Source organism: Rattus norvegicus, chromosome 16, assembly GCF_036323735.1.
Source record: "Rattus norvegicus strain BN/NHsdMcwi chromosome 16, GRCr8, whole genome shotgun sequence".
In the NCBI taxonomy this organism is placed as follows: Eukaryota; Metazoa; Chordata; class Mammalia; order Rodentia; family Muridae; genus Rattus; species Rattus norvegicus.
The window spans coordinates 27,216,469-27,232,835 of NC_086034.1; the positions used below are offsets into that span (position 1 = coordinate 27,216,469).

A 16,367-nucleotide genomic window follows, 5' to 3' on the forward strand; every position below is an offset into this window, starting at 1 on the left:
CAAAGACAGAACCAAAGACTGTACAGGGGCTGAACCAATCCCTTCACCCTTACTGTATACCTATGAGCAGATATGCATCTTGGTCTTTATGTGGTCACAACTGGAACAGGGGCTATCCCTAAAGATGTTGCCTGTCTGGGGAATACATTCTGGGCTGCCTTGTCTGGTCTCAGTGGGAGAGGATTCATCTAGCCCTGCAATGATTTGATGTGCCAGGATGGGGATCTCCACTGTCTCAGAGGAGAAGAGGAGGAGGCATGGGAAGAATCACTGTGTGAGGTGGGGGACCAGGAGGGAGGGCATGCAAAATGATAAGTTTAAAAAACTTAAAAGAGCTGGTCACTATTCCATCAGCCTTGAAATTATCAAGAGATGAACACCCCCAAATTCCTTAATGAAGTTCACGTGGCTTCTAAAAGGGGACAAGGACATGTACCATTCTAATCATCCCTCATGTTGCAACTCTTTCCTGAACATTTTTCTTGGTCATATTTTATTTTATGAAATCCAACATTGAGAGCTATTGCTCCGCCAAGGTCCCAGTGACAGTGCCCTGTCTTTTCTCAGAGTGAAAGAATTTATGAGGAGTTCAAGACCACCCTTCCCTTGAAGGTCACATGGCCAAGGAGATCCACATTGTCCTTACACATACCATGAATTGAACAGAAATCTATTTCCTGCTCGTTGAAAAGAAAATCTTTGTATTACCAGAAAGATGAATACATAAAGAGTGAAATAGAAGATAGATTTTAAATAGACTAGATGCCATCATTTTTAAAAAGTATCTAATTGTAGCCCTAAGATTGATCTTTTGTTAATGTTTCTGTTTGGAAAACTGCTCAACCTTCAGCATACCAGTTAAGCATCTACATGTTGTTCTAGGAATAAAGCATATTGTAGAAATCCTCCCCAAAGGAGCAACTTTACTTTGATTAAACTATGGTGAAATCCCAACATAAGCCCTGTTGTAACAGATAAACTGAGGCATTACACATGCAATCCTTTGGAAATGCCATGCAGATAAACACTTATACAGGATCACTAAGCTAAAAGAAATTGCAGAGCAGAGGAAGGCAGTTCTTTCCATCTGGGGTGCTGTTATAAAATTCCTCAATAGGTGCACATAACAAGTGGAAAGCTGGTTCCCTGGAAAGACTGCTTGGTCTGCAGTCAAGGAGCAAATAGGCTTAAGGTCTGCTGAAAACTCCTCAAAGATAGCTGTTTTCTCCATGTAACTCACAGAATATGTGGGTGAACAAACTTCTGTAGCACATTTGATAAAGCCACTAGTCCTATTCAAGACTCATGGATTGATAACTCTCCAAGGTAGCCTATTCCAATATGGGAGTGCGGTATATGAACTTGGAGGATATCCAAATGTAAATTAGCTCCTTTCCCATTTGCCTTCTTAAAACTTATTTGTTTTTAATATTTTACTTAATCTTTGAACATTTTATACATATTTACAATGTATCTTGATCTTATCCACTCCCAACTATCCCTTCCCAATCTTCCTGGACAACTTCTAATATTTCCCCCTTCCACCTTCAAGATCTACCCCCAGTGACTCACTTCCTCCATTAAGGTTCTACTTCCCAAAGGTCCCACAACCTCTTCAGACAGCACCACTAGTTGGTGACCAAGTATGGGTGAAATGTCACCCATGAGTGTTTGGGTGATGTCGCATTGGAAACCACAGCAGAATAAAGCTGCTTTGATGTCTTAAATTTCTGTTGTAAGCATTTGCTGCATTTATTTTGCTTTTTGTCTCCAAATGTTATTACCTGTTTTCCTTCACTGCTTCATGGTATTCATATCTTTTATTAATATTTATCAATATTAATATGAATAATAATATTGTTCTGTGGGGATATAATCTGTGGGAAGGCTAAATATGCAAATTGTTAATAACCATAACTATATAGTATTTCTCTTTGATTCTTATGGGGAGACAGTTACTATAGGTGTAGATTTAATCTCTTTTTAGAAGCCTCTTAATATGAAGGTCAAATTTACATTTTGCTCTCAAATATGCTTCTATTTATCCAGGTAACTAGATTTCACGTTCAAATTTTACTTTTAGTCCTGTACTAGTTAGAGATTATCAAATAAAATGGCTAAAAATATAGATAGAGGTACAAGGTGAAAGACCCTCAGATAGAATCATCCTTTGGGAAGGAGATCCCCAAGCCCAATGACCAGGCTGAAACCGCCGGATGCAATCAGCAAGAGGGTTTATTGTCAGGAAACACAGGTACCTGTGGGCGTCTCAGTCAGCTCGTGAGGACTGGCGCGCCCAGGAAGACCGGGGAAGTGTTTTTATAGGGTTCTGGGGAGCAGAAGCAGGCATACAGAAGCAGATGCATGGTTACAGGGACTTGATTGGTGTATTCAAATGAGGCACGAATGCATGGTTACGCAGCAAAAGAGTATGTGCAGGCTGGGGTGTCCGGAATGTCAGGGGCTAGGGGCTTATCTCTTCCTGCCAGATGGCCTATGAGTCAGCACTGATAACTCGGGCTGGTTCCTGCATTCCTTTTTCCTTATCTTTATGGTCTGTTAGTCTTAACGGCGGGGCAGGCTTCACAGGGCCTGGGCGTGCCTGGGCTTGCCCGGGCCTGTTTCAGCTCTGAGCCTGTGAATTTTAAAACTTATTTTTTTACTTTTATAGTTGTGGACCTTAAGCTCGTATAGTTTTCCTTTAAGGGGGGGTGTCTTTCATTCCCCCATTTTCTTTTAACATTGAGTGAAATCTTTCATTTAACCTGGTTAAGGTACCTCTGTCTCTTGTTGTCTCAACATTTGATACTGTTGTGTCAGCACAAATGTCTGAATGACTGAGAGTCTGTCCTTCATAAACTGCACCAACCTATTTAAGATGCAGGGGCCAAAAAGGAGGATTAGGAGAAGAATAATTAGGGGTCCCATCAAGGTTGACAGCAGGGTAGCAAACCAAGGTGATCGGTTAAACCACCCCTCGAACCACCCTTGTTGGGAATCAAACAGTTTTTGTCTCTGGGCTAAGCGTTCTTGGAGCTTAGCCATATTATCTCTTACTATTCCTGTATGATCTGCATAGAAACAACATTCTTCTTTTAAGGCGGCACACAGCCCTCCCTTGCAAAGGAACAACATATCTAGTCCCCTTCTATTTTGTAGGATTACTTCAGATAGTGATGTTAGGGATTTTTCTAATGCACTTACAGATTCCTCAATGGCCTTAAAGTCTAGATTCATGGCTGCCTGTGGCTGGCAAAAGTGACCTGTCTCTATGAGGGCAGTGGTTCCCGTCCCTATACCTGCAGCCATCCCTCCTGTGGAAAGCCGCGATAGCATTCGCCATTACAAGATGGCACTGGCTTCCGCTGCGCCAGCCCGACTTCCTTTCAGGAGACTAGCTGTGTAAGCATGTGCAAGAGTGTGTTCGTGCCTAGTCTTTGCCCACCCCGGGGCGTGCCAATGAGATCATGGGTAAGTGACCAATCAGGCGTGGACAAGCCACATTAGGGTGTATATAAGCAGCGCCATTCTGGGGCTCGCTCTCTCTTCTTCAAGATGCAATAAACGCTTTGCTGCAGAAGGATCCTGGTGTCTGTGCGTCATTCTTGCTGGCGAGACGTTGGGCGTGTGATATTTGGTGCTGAAACCTGGGACAAACGCCTCACCATCGCCAGCGCCGAGGAGAGCCTCCGTTCGCAGAGAGGATCCAGAACTGCAGGACACAGGTAGGCTCTGAGAGGCATGTTTGGTCTTGATCTCTCTCATCTCTCTCTCCCATTAGAAGATGCGGTGGAAGCTTTTGTTATTGTTTTGGCAGCGCTCATTCTTTTTCTTTTGGTTTTCGATTTTGCGGCTGCCACTAGGCACAGTCAGAAGTCGTGCCTAGAAGATGAGAAATGCCACACAACAGTAATAGCAGGACAAGGGGCGTTAGAGGAGTTACAGGACAGCATGTCAGAAACAGAGCGAGGTGAAAGATTAGAAGCTTTAAGAAGGAAAGGTGCACATAAGAAAAGAGGCCCTTCCAAGGACTTTGGATCTGAGGAAGCAAGAGATAAGGGAAAGTACGCCCTGGGAGAGAAACAGGAAGGAGATAAAAGGAACACAGTATTTTGGGAGAAAAATTTTGTCTTTGTGCTTGTAAAAGGTGTGATTAGGCTCTGGAAACTTCACAGAGTCATACTGATCAGATTTGATAGAGGTAGACCGCCTGAAAAATTTATTCAGGAGAATCAAACAAAAAGATATCTCGATTCTAAAATTTTGTCTTGAGAATTGTACAGAGTGTGCCTACTTGGATTCCTGGTCTCAAGGACTTTCAGCTGGGACCAGTCAGAACACATCAGCTACAGCATTAGTTTCATTTTTCCTACCCCCTACCCCCAAGGACATCTCAACGCCCATGCACAGCTTGATGGAGTTAATGTAATTGGGTTGTGAGTGGAAATATTCAGGACTGTGTTTCACTTCCATACCATTTGTGAATGTCAGTCGTGCTGCTCAGATATCCCGTAATATATCTCAGTATCTTACAGGAATTTGGTTTCAACACGTTGATGGACTAGTTCAGGAATTGAGACAATCCATCGTCCATATCAACTCCACTCGAGTGGATGGTCACAGTGGAAGTGGTGGGAAAGGGGAAATCCTACCTCTCTGCTGACTCCTATTGAAATCTGGGTCCCTTTGGTGGGACGCCATCTAGTTTTTCCCCTCTGTCTATTGTCTGTCCTTGGTGCACCAAGCTGTCGCTGTATGTCAGTTTATGTCTGTGGTTTTTGTTTCTTGTTGCTTAAATGTTTTATGTTTCATGTTCAAAAGAGAAAATGGTAAAAACTTTATCTGCCAGTAGTTCACACCTTGATTTGGTTTTAACTCGTTTCAAAAAAGGAACAAATGAATAAAAAGCAGTTTCAATCAGTCCTTGGAGCCCTGTACCTGTAGTCAGGAGTCTAGGTCAGCTGGAGAAGCTGCCCGAGGGGCTGAGTGTCTGCATGAGCTGATCTTAAAGGCACCAGCAGCTCCTCAGCTTCTTTGGTACAGGAGCTCATGGCTGTTTCTCTTAGAAAAATCCCTGACTTATTATTAGACTTAGCAGGTGACAAGGTGCTTCTCTTAAAATCATAGCTAGAAAAGTAAAAATGGTGCTTGGTCTAAATATTAAAGATTTGTGTAGCCACTTCAATTTTGTTTCTGATTGGTTTTAAATGTATAAATATGCTCTACATGCCTTGGTTATGGACTATTGGCTTTTAAGTTATTAGATATGGTTAAAAAGGTATAATATTGGTAACAGAAAGTTGACATAAAGCTGGTAATTTGAATGGAGTCATTCTAGACAACATGTGGCATGAGCCAACCTAGGGAAACAGGTCTAAATTGAGATAATATTTTTATGGAATTCTTACTCTAGAAACCAGGCTTCTAAAAGAATTTAGGGCAATGTCTCTTTGTTGAGGTATTGGAGACCACACCATCGTGTGTTGATATGTAGGAATTGGCTCAAACTTGTAGCATGAAGGGATAGACTTGGTGTTTTGGAGACTGGATTTTGGAGACTAGATTGTTGGAGGTTGAGTTTTGCTTTCCAAAGTTGTGGTTTTCCCTGAAGTTATCTGTATTTTGATGCTAATTCCACTGCCCCAAGGACAGCTGCCTAGTCACGTACTCAGAACTCAGGTGACTTCCCAAAGTTGTGGTTGTGCTCTTGTGTTACAAGGAGAACTTAAGGATTGTGATTAAGGATTGCCAGTGTTTCATTGACTAACTCAAACTTATTTATTATTGAGAAAAAATCAAACAGGTAGAGACTGTTACAAGATTTACAAAGGATTGATGAGGTTTTAGAACTTGTGAGAGCATTATATAGCCTGTTTGCTTACTCCAACTGCCATTTCAAGATAGATTTAGAGGATTGATTTTATGCAATTTGTTTACGTCCTGGTGATTGTGAGTTTTCATTTCATGAGCTTGCTTATAATTTTAGAGAGCCCATGAAGTGATATCATTAAACATTTTACAAAAGAATGGCTAATATCCTTGTATTATGTAATTTTGTTGCTTCTTCAATGTAAGAAGTTAAAACTTTGAATCTTTCAGTGTATATGGAAATTTTTACTACAAACCTTTGCTCTCAAAATGAGCTTTAATATTTGGGGAGTAGCTGTTACACTACTCCAGAAAAGAATATTTGAAACTAATTTTAAGCTTCCAATGATATGTTAATTGCCAAAATACCTCACCTTACCAGAGGACTTAAGCCTTTGTTATCCTAATTGGAGATAAAGCTTTTGTCGCATTAGTACAAAATTTTAGGCTAGAGTCATGGAAGTATTTTAAAAAGAAACCTGGTGAAATATACCTTATTCCAAACAGCAATCAAATTGGTTCTTACAAAATACTGATATTTGGCCTATTACATATACAAATTTCAGGCAAAATTGATAATTTTACTCTTTGCATGCTTTTGTATTTACTGTAAATTTGTGCATGCAACCCATAGAAAATGCGCTTAGTGTATTTATAGGTGGTTCATCTAACGAAAAGGCTACATGTATGATTGGATCACTTGTTTATTCTCTTGAGTTTCCCCTGCTTCAACACAGACTATTAAATTACGTGCTGTAGCCACTGTTTTTAAATGTTAAAAATCAAGCTTTCAATTCATATACTGATAGCCAATGTATGGCTTATGGTTTACAGTTTATTAAAAAGTTTTCTTTTTTTTTTGATACTACTAAACCTTAAATTTTACAATTAGTTAATGCTTTATTGGAGGCAAGTTTTCTACTTGAAATCAGTGAGTGATGATTTCAGTGTGAATGTCTGACAACTCACTGTCCTTTCAGTGCTCTGGCTCAGACAACTAAACAAAACCATAGACCCAGCTCTTTGAAAATGGTAATGGAGTTGATAACACACCCTCACGAAAAGAGGAAGACTCCATTTGCTTACTTTCAACGCCCAGCCTCACCCTGCCAACTCAGGGATTTCTAAATAAGGCTAAATCTGGACCTTGTTTACAGGATTTGGCATTTCTAATTAATCCTTATGTTTAGGTAAATAAAGCTGGTGAGGGGCTGGAGAGATGGGTTAGTGGTTAAGAGCACTAAGTACTGTCCCTTTATAGGCCATTTAAGAACTCAACTGGATTGCCTGGACCCCTTAGCAAGGGAGGACAACGATACCAGGCAGATTATAGGCCTTACATAGGAACAGTTAGTCAAAAAATCTCATTCTTTATATATACAAAACAATAATGCTGGAGACAATAATTTGGTATAAAAGTCAATTTATAAATACAAGTGCTCAGTGTCCTCAATTTAATCCTCAAGGACTTATCTTAATAAATAATATTTTAACAAAATTTCAATAAATAAAAGGGGGAGTTATCCCTGTATGCTAAATAATACTCTTTTTATTTCAATTTTAAAATTTGGATGCCAAGGTTTATGGCACCCTACAACTAGGCATACTTCTGCCTAGGTGAAATAGAAAGATCCACATATTGGCATGATCCTGTCCAGGTATTTTATATGGGGAAGAGGGAATGTTTGTGTTTTTTCTACAGGATGCTACAGGAGTGTGCCAGCTGCCTGAGTGGCTGGTGAGACTTGCTGATCCTGGGAGCATAAAGATTCAGCTCTCGTGGTTCGGGTCCCTGGAGTCATTCCTGTGTCCTTGGAGGAAGATGGAGGATTCCCCCTCTACTTTTGTCATCACAGAAATTCTGGCGTTGCTGCAGTCATTGTGTCCCGTCCCACCGTGGCCTGTGCTCCGACCCTCTGGGCACTGCTGCTTGCTGGAGAAGACTGGACTCCAGCTGTTACCCCTGCCCCCCTCATTCCCCTGGTGACTCTTGCTGCCTTGACTGGTGTTGTCATTTTGCAGTCTGTAGCTTCACAGGAATGCCACCTGCATGAAGCTGCTGTGGAGTGGGGAACTCTGCCCTGGTTCTGCAGATCTCAGACTTGGTTCCCTTGCCTGCTGGTTGTTCCAGAGATCCTGAACTGTCCTGGGAAAGACCTTGTTACTTTCATTGCTATTGTAGCAGCCATTACTGCTGCAGCCATTGTGTCTGCAGTGTCTAGAGTTACCCTCCCCCATTCTATTGTTAGGCAAGCACAGTGGGTGAACTTTCTGGAGTAGTTGTTTACAATTGGGAATTCTAAATTGTATTATAGGAGCGGCTTGACTACGGCCCTTGGTAGTAGCAGCTGAGGAGAACCAGATGAGGTGTCCACTACTTATCGGGGGTGGCTCGGTTTGGTGCAGCCCTATGCTGTGGATTAGTGTTCATGCTATGGTTGGTTTGCAAACTCAGATCTCAACAGAAATGTGATAAGGTCGTTGTCACTCAAGCACTTGTGGCCATTGAACAAGGGGCCTCCCCTGGAATTTGGTTATCTATGCAAAGGAATTAGTCAGCATGTGAGTTCTCTGCTCTTGCACCCCATGGATTTGTGGATCCATTGTACTGGGATGAGAGAGACTCAATGATTCTTTGATCAGCCCTTCTACATCGCTGAGGTTTCCTAATTGCACGCGATAAGGTGATCATGATTTCCCCACTAACTCATTTTCTGGCTGGCCTCTTTTGTAGAGTTCGCCCTAGGTCGTTTAGCAGTTACTGTCACACAGCACTGCAGTATCCAGAGACGGGCAACTTTCCTCATGCACAGACCAATCTAAGACATGGGGCCCGATGGCGATAGGGTTACCCTACGACGGATAAGGCTGTGACATTAGAGGAACGACCTAAGACAGGAGCCACAGCAGATGGACGTAACTGCAGAGGCCTAGACCAGCCTCATTCTAGTAAAATAAAAAGGGGGAGATGTGGAAAGCTGCGATAGCATTCGCCATTACAAGATGGCGCTGGCTTCCGCTGTGCCCCATGTGGAAAGCCGCGATAGCATTCGCCATTATAAGATGGCGCTGGCTTCTGCTGCACCAGCCCAACTTCCTTTCAGGAGACTAGCTGTGTAAGCATGTGCAAGAGTGTGTTCGCGCCAAGTCTTTGCCCACCCCGGGGCGTGCCAATGAGATCATGGGTAAGCGACCAATCAGGCGTGGACACTCCACATTAGGGTGTATATAAGCAGTGCCATTCTGGGGCTTGCTCTCTCCTCTTCAAGACGCAATAAACGCTTTGCTGCAGAAGGATCCTGGTGTCTGTGCGTCGTTCTTGCTGGTGAGACATTGGGCGCACGACACCCTCCCATGGTGATTCCTCCTAGGAGCAGAGCTAAAGTCATGGTGAGGGGTTCTCGCCTAAATCAGGTCTGTTTCTCAAAATGGGAGTATATGTACTCAGGCTCGTGGTAGGTGACTTTGGGCCAGATTTCTACCAATACACAATAGTCAGAGGATTGGTCGAGGACTGTGGCTGAAATGCAGGGCGTTAGTCCGGTGTTGCAGGCCCAGTAGTTGTCTGTAGGGGCTGCTAGGTAATAGTTCCCAGCGTGAATTTTCTTAGTGGCCTTGCAGAGAACCTGATGAATAGAGGGTATGTTCCTGAGGCAGAGGCCCTGCCCTGAGACCTCTGGCAGAGTCAGTTTATGGCTAGGGACAGCGGTGCAGCTGTCCGGGACAATGGTCTGGTTAGTATAATTACCTAGGACTGCCACTCCTTTATAGTAAGGTGGGCTGGAGACAAGGCACAAGCAGCACTCTTGAGTTCTGGAAGGGTCTGAATAATTGAGGGCCAGATATGCACCAGTCACTAAATTAATTAGCCAATCTCCGGTACCTGGCGGCTGGGTGGTTGGGGCATCGGAGCCCACAACTGAGGAGGAGGAAGGCACTGAGACAGGCACTGAGACTCCACCAGGAGTCTGGGTGGATTTAGGCTGTACTGGGGGCTGGGCTGGCCCCGGGATGGAAGGAGGTTTTTGGTCCTTTAAGACGGTATTAGGCCCGATAGATTGGGTGGCCAGGTTAGCGACCCATCTATTTAAGGAGAACATAGTCACTGGGTCATGTCCTAAGACGTACAGGCGCAGGCCCCAGGATTTGGGCCCATCCCAAGACGCCTTTTTACCTGAGGCGGTAAACTGTAGAACTAGGGAGTTGCATCTCCCGCCCTTGTTGTCTTGGCATTGTTCATGAGAGGGAGTAACCCCTTGCTTTAGGGTAATCAGGTCCCAGGAAGAGGATGGCTTCCAGTATGCCTCCCTGGTGGTCTCGCATCCCCACTTGGTGCAATACCCATCCACCGGCCCCCCACACCATTTGTTTACCTTATGCCCAGGACAAATGTAGAATCCCTTGCTCTGGGTTCTGTACCTCTGCCCTTGGGAATAGCAACCATATTTAGCAAAGGATCCTCACGTGTCGCCCACCAGGTCACATAGGTCAAAGTATAAGATGGGGAAGGCGTCGGCCAATGTCCCTCTTATGGAGGTGGCATTGGCCCGTTCCCCCGTCATGAGGTTGGTAATTGTCCAGGTGACATTATATACCTGGTGGGGGCTCGTCTTCCTGCTGACCATGGGCCACAAAATGGAGGTGGTTAGGAGGAACAGCGTGAGAGTCTTAACTTTAGGGGGTTTTTGGTACGCTGAACCTTCCATGTCTGGGGCACTGTGTTGTGATCCGCCGCTTCCTCAAGGCAGGCTGCCTTGACGTGAGATGCATGGATCCAAGCAGCAATCCCATCTACCTTCAAGGCTGTCGGGGTGGTCAGGAGGACGGTGTAGGCTCCTTTACACCGTGGCTCGAGATTCTTGGTCTGATGTCTGCGCACCCACACGGTGTCTCCAATCTGGAACGGGTGTGGCACTACCGGTTGTACTAGTCTGTCCTGGTAGGCAGCGGCCAAGGGTTTCCAGATGTCTCTTTGTATGATCTGCAAGGCCTGTAGATGTGTTGCCAGAGAAGGGCTGTTAGCGAAATCAGCAATGTTTGAATCAAAGAAATTGATAAATGGGGGTGGTGCCCCAAACATTATTTCAAAAGGAGTTAAACCATGGGGGCCTGGTGTATTCCTGGCCTGATAGAGAACTAGGGGAAGGAGGGATACCCAATCCTTTGAGCCAGTTGCAAGCAGAAGTTTGGATAAAGTCTCCTTAATTGTTCTATTCATACGTTCTACCTGTCCTGAACTCTGGGTCTATATGCACAATGTAATTTCCAATCAATCCCCAGTAATTTGGCCACCAACTGACTTACCTGGGAGATGAAAGCGGGCCCGTTGTCCGACCCCATCACTCGGGGCATGCCATACCTAGGAAAGATTTCTTCGAGGAGCTTCTTGGTGACTATCTTTGCAGTCTCATGCTTTGTGGGAAAGGCCTCGACCCATCCTGAGAAGGTGTCCAAAAACACCAGGAGGTACTTGTGTCCATACATACCTGGTCTAATTTCAGTAAAGTCAATCTCCCAGTGGGTGCCCGGGCGGCGTCCCCTGGGACGGACTCCTTGTCTAATCGTAGTCTTTCCTGGATTAACCTGAGCACAAGTTTTGCAACTCTCAGTCACTTTCCGTATTGCTCTGTCCCGATCTAAGAGGAACGAGCCTGTCTCTTCTCGATCTAAAAGAGTTTTCATCTTCTTGAACCCCAAATGGGTTAATTTATGTAGATAGATTAATTCAAAGGTCATCTTCATAGGCATAACTGTTTTCCCTTTGTAGACCCACCGCTTCAATTGAGGATAACAAATGGCCCCCATTTTCTTTAGGAGCTCTATGTCCTCTTGGTATAGAGCCAACCAGTCTGTTCCGGCTGCGGAGACGTGGGTTGATCTTGGCTATTTAAGGGCAGAATTTGGGTGCCCATAGTGGCCTCATGCGCCGAGGCATCAGCTAGCCGATTCCCCCGTGCCTCAGGCTGTGTCCCTTCTGGTGTCCTGGGCAATGCATAATGCTTAGTCTTTTGGGTAGGAACAGAGCTGCCAAGAGGGCCAGAATTTCAGCCTTGTTCTTAATGTCCTTACCCTCGGATGTGAGCAGCCCCCTCCTCCGGTAGATCTCTCCGTGGATGTGTGCAGTGGCGAAGGCGTAACGGCTGTCTGTGTATACATTTAGCCTCTTACCTTCTGCCATCCTGAGCGTCTGGGTTAAGGCAATGAGTTCAGCCCGTTGTGCAGAGGTACCAGCAGGCAGGGCGCTCGCCCAGATCACTTTGTCCTCCGTAGTGACCTCAGCTCCAGCTTTCCGTTCTCTGTTCACCAAGTAGCTGCTACCATCGGTGTACCATGTGTGGTCAGCGTTCTGGAGAGGTTGGCCCGATAGGTCTGGCCTGGTTCCATGTCCTTCTGCAAGGATCTGCAGACAGTCGTGGTGTTCTGCCTCCTCTGGCAAAGGAAGCAGAGTGCCTGGGTTGAGAGCGACCACGGGCCCAAACTGCACCCGTTCCACATCCAGTAGCAAGGCTTGGTAGTGGGTCATGTGGGAGTTAGAGAGCCAACGGTCAGGGGGCTGTTTTATCAAAGCCTCCACTGCATGGGGTGCCAGAATGGTGAGTGGCTGCCCCAAGGTCAGCTTCCCAGCATCTTTGGTTAGGACGGCAATGGCTGCCACCATTCTCAGGCATGGTGGCCAACCAGAGGCCACAGGGTCTAATTTCTTAGACAGGTAGGCTACCAGGCGCTTCCAGGGTCCCAGTCTTTGTGGTAGGACCCCCTTAGCATACCCTTGTTTCTCATCCACAAATAGTTCAAAGGGCTTGGTGATGTCTGGGAGACCCAAGGCAGGGGAGGGCAGCAAAGCCCGTTTAATGTTATCAAATGCCTCCTGTTGCTCTGCCCCCCACTGGAATAGCACCCCCTGTTTAGTGAGAGGGTACATGGGGGCTGCCATCTTGGCAAACCCAGGAATCCAGAGGCGGCAGAATCCCGCTGTTCCTAGGAATTCCCGTAGCTGTCGGCCATTTTTTGGGGCCGGGATGCTGGCCACGGTCTGTTTCCTAGCCGGAGTCAGCCATCGCTGTCCGTCCCTTAGTTGATAGCCTAAATAAGTAACCTGGGTCTGGCAAATTTGAGCCTTTCTGGCAGAAGCTCGATAGCCCAATCGCCCCAAAGTCTGCAAGAGGGATTCTGTTCCCTGGTGGCATGCTGTTTCACAAGTGGCCCCTAGAAGGAGGTCATCAACATACTGAAGGAGTATGAGAGTGGGGTGCTGGACTCGAAAGTCAGCCAAGTTCCGGTGTAAGGCCTCATCAAAGAGCGTTGGGCTGTTTTTGAAACCCTGTGGTAACCTTGTCCAAGTCAACTGTCCCTAAAGCCCCATTTCAGAGTCCTTCCACTCAAAAGCAAATAAGGGCTGGCTTTCCGGGCTCAGCCGGAGGCAGAAGAAAGCATCCTTCAGATCTAAGACCATATACCAAGTATGGGTGGGAGGCAGGGTGCTGAGTAGGTTATAAAGGTTTGGGAGACTTGGATGAATATCCTCTACTCTTTTGTTGACCTCTCTCAAATTTTGTACCGGCCTATAGTCTCCAGTGCCGGGCTTCTTAACAGGTAGGAGAGGCGTATTCCAAGGTGACTGGCAGGGGATTAGAATGCCCTGGTCCAGGAGCCTCCTGATATGTGGCCTTATGCCCTGGTAAGCTTCATGAGTCATGGGATATTGTCTTATGGACACAGGAGTTGTGGTGGCCTTTAACTGGATAATTAGGAGGGGCTGTTGAAGCGCCAACCCCATCCCGCCAGTCTCTGCCCAGGCCAGTGGGAACTTCGTGACCCAAGAGTCTATCTCTAGAGATTTTGGCTTATCCTGTCCCGATTCATACAGTCTATATTCATCTTCTAATTGAAGGGTTAAAACCTGAAGAGGGGTTCCATGAGGACCAGTTATTCGGGCCCCTCCTTCTTCAAAATGGATCTGCGCTTTTAATTTGGTGAGCAAGTCCCGGCCCAGCAGAGGGTATGGGCAATCTGGAACATGTAAGAAGGAATGAGTCACCTTACCGGTAGCCAACTGAACCCGGCGGTCGGTAGTCCATAGGTATCTCTTGCCACCGGTTGCTCCTTGTACCCAGGCCGTCCGGTCGCTGAGTTGTCCAGGAGCTTGGGTAAGGACTGAATGCTGGGCTCCTGTGTCTACCAGGAAGGTAACAGGCTGCCCTCCGACTTCAAGAGTTATCCTGGGCTCGGGGAGCGGGGTCCTGGCCCTGAACTCCCTAATCTTCATCTAGGGCCAGGAGCGAGGTCCGAGGCTGAGCCTTCCGGGACCCTTGAGGCTTCTTGGGACAATCTCTGGCCCAGTGTCCTTTCTCCTTGCAATAGGCACATTGGTCTCTGTCCAGCTGTGGCCCCTTTCGAGCTTCCATCCTGTCTCCCTTCCTTTCCTGACCCTGAACTACGGCAGCCAAGATTCTACTTAACTCTTTGTTCCTCCTTTTGTCTCTCTCATCTCTTTCTCTTCGTACTCTATCTTCCTTCTCTTCTGGCGTCTCTCTCTTGTTATAAATCCTCTCTACTTCTTTGAGTAAATCCTATAATGTAAACCCCTGTAGGTTCTCTAATCTTTGTAACTTGGCCCTAATATCAGATGCAGACTGCCAGATGAAGGACATCGAGACACTTGTCATCTGTCTCGGGTCATCTGGATCATAAGGGGTGTGTATGTGATAAGCCTCTTTAAGTTTTTCTAAAACGGTCGAGGGGGTTTCCTCGGTTCCCTGCAAAACCTGCTTTACCTGGGCCAAATTGGTGGGGCGCCGTGCAGCCCCTCGGGGACCCGCTAGGAGCAACTGGCGATAAAGGCGTAGGTGTCCCCTACCTGCAGCCGTAGTGAAGTCCCAATTGGGCCTCGTGAGTGGGAACGCATTGTCAATTTCTTCAGGCAGCTGGGTGGGGTGCCCATCATCCCCTAGAACATGCTTTCTGGCCTCCAGGAGCACTCTCTGCTTTTCTTCAGAGGTTAGGGGGGCCTGTAAGAGCTGTTGACAGTCATCCCAAGTGGGCTGATGGGTGAGTAAAACAGATTCTATTAAATCGGTAAGGGCCGCTGGGTCCTTGGAAAAAGGGGGGGTTGTGTTGTTTCCAATTATAAATGTCGGCCGCTGAGAACGGCCAGTACTGAATCTGATCACCGACCCCTTGTCTAAGCGGGAAAGCCTGGGAGGTGGAGTCCGGCACCACCTCGCGCCGACCCCGGAGTCTCCCGGCCACAGGGGAAGAAGCTGCCTCAGGCTGCGGCCTGGCAGCTGGTCTGGCAAGCAGTTCTGCTTCTGCCTCCTCAGCCGGGCCTGCCGGCAGACCATATGGGGGGTGGGAGGGTTCAGAAAGAAGATCTATAAGGGGAGAATTTGGATCTGCCGGGAGGACAGGCTTAGAGGAGGAGGAGGTCTTGGAGATCTTAGGGGATTCTTCTAGAACAGGGTAGAGAGAGGAAGAGGTAGCCAGAGGGCTGAGGGGTCAGGATGTAGAGGGGGCCGGGGCCGGGGGGGCAACTTGGGTCCACAAAGTGTTCTGCCCAAGGGGGGGGTCAAATGCCAGACTCTCTCAGGTGATAATATAAGGAACCTGGTCATGATGTCCATGCGGTCCCTTGTGGAAGACCTGATCTTTAACCTGTAAAATAATAGTCTTGTTAAAGGTGCTGTTCACCAGCCAGCCCGCTCCGAAAGTGGGCCACTCGGATGTGCAGAATGTCTGCCATTTTCCTTTCTTGATCTCGACCAACTGATCACGTGCTCGGTCGCGGACATCCTTCCAGTGGTCAAGAGTGAGACTGAGAGGCGTTGTTAGAGACTGCCCCATGTTAGTTTCAAAGTAAAGTAAGACACAAATAAGACAAACAATTCCAACAGTCAAACAAGTAACAGACAGATGCGCCACGTGGCTTCGGTGCCAAACTGAAAACAGAAGTTCAGACAGAGGCGCCGAGGGTCCGGATCCTTCGGAAGACAAGAAGTTAGACGGAGACACAGTGGATCCGGCTCTCTCCTCTAACCTCTAACCCAAAACCACGTATCCTTCCGATACGGGCTGAGCCCCGAAAAACCGGGTTCCAAACACCCTTGGAACGTCTTCCAGGGCTGCGGGGGAGAAGTCTGAGCTTGTCAGCTCCTTCTCTGGCCCGCCCAGATGTGAGGGCCCAGATCCTCTCCGAACGGATGGGGGGACCGTGGATCCGGATCTCGCCTCACAACAACCCATATCTAAGTAAGCGCTGACAGGACAAGACAAATGGGACAAGGCAGGACAAAACAAGACAGAACAAGACAGATGTCGGCCGTCTTACCTCCTGGTGGGTGGTTGGTGATCTCTGGGTGGAGGATCTCCAGATCCCGGACGAGCTGCTTTATTAGTTTGGCTTTCATAATAATGGCTGTCTGTATTTTCAGGAGGCTGAGAACCTAGTAGATGCTCAATCCATAGAGTTAAGTCAGTTGTATGAGCACACATTGCAAGCACAA

General features: G+C 46.7%; 1 pseudogene; it reads right to left on the reverse strand.

Moving 5' to 3' along the window:
• Nucleotides 1–2,769: 2,769 nt before the first annotated feature.
• Nucleotides 2,770–10,574, reverse strand: Envl-ps13 (MLV-related proviral Env polyprotein-like, pseudogene 13; annotated as a pseudogene).
• Nucleotides 10,575–16,367: the final 5,793 nt, after the last annotated feature.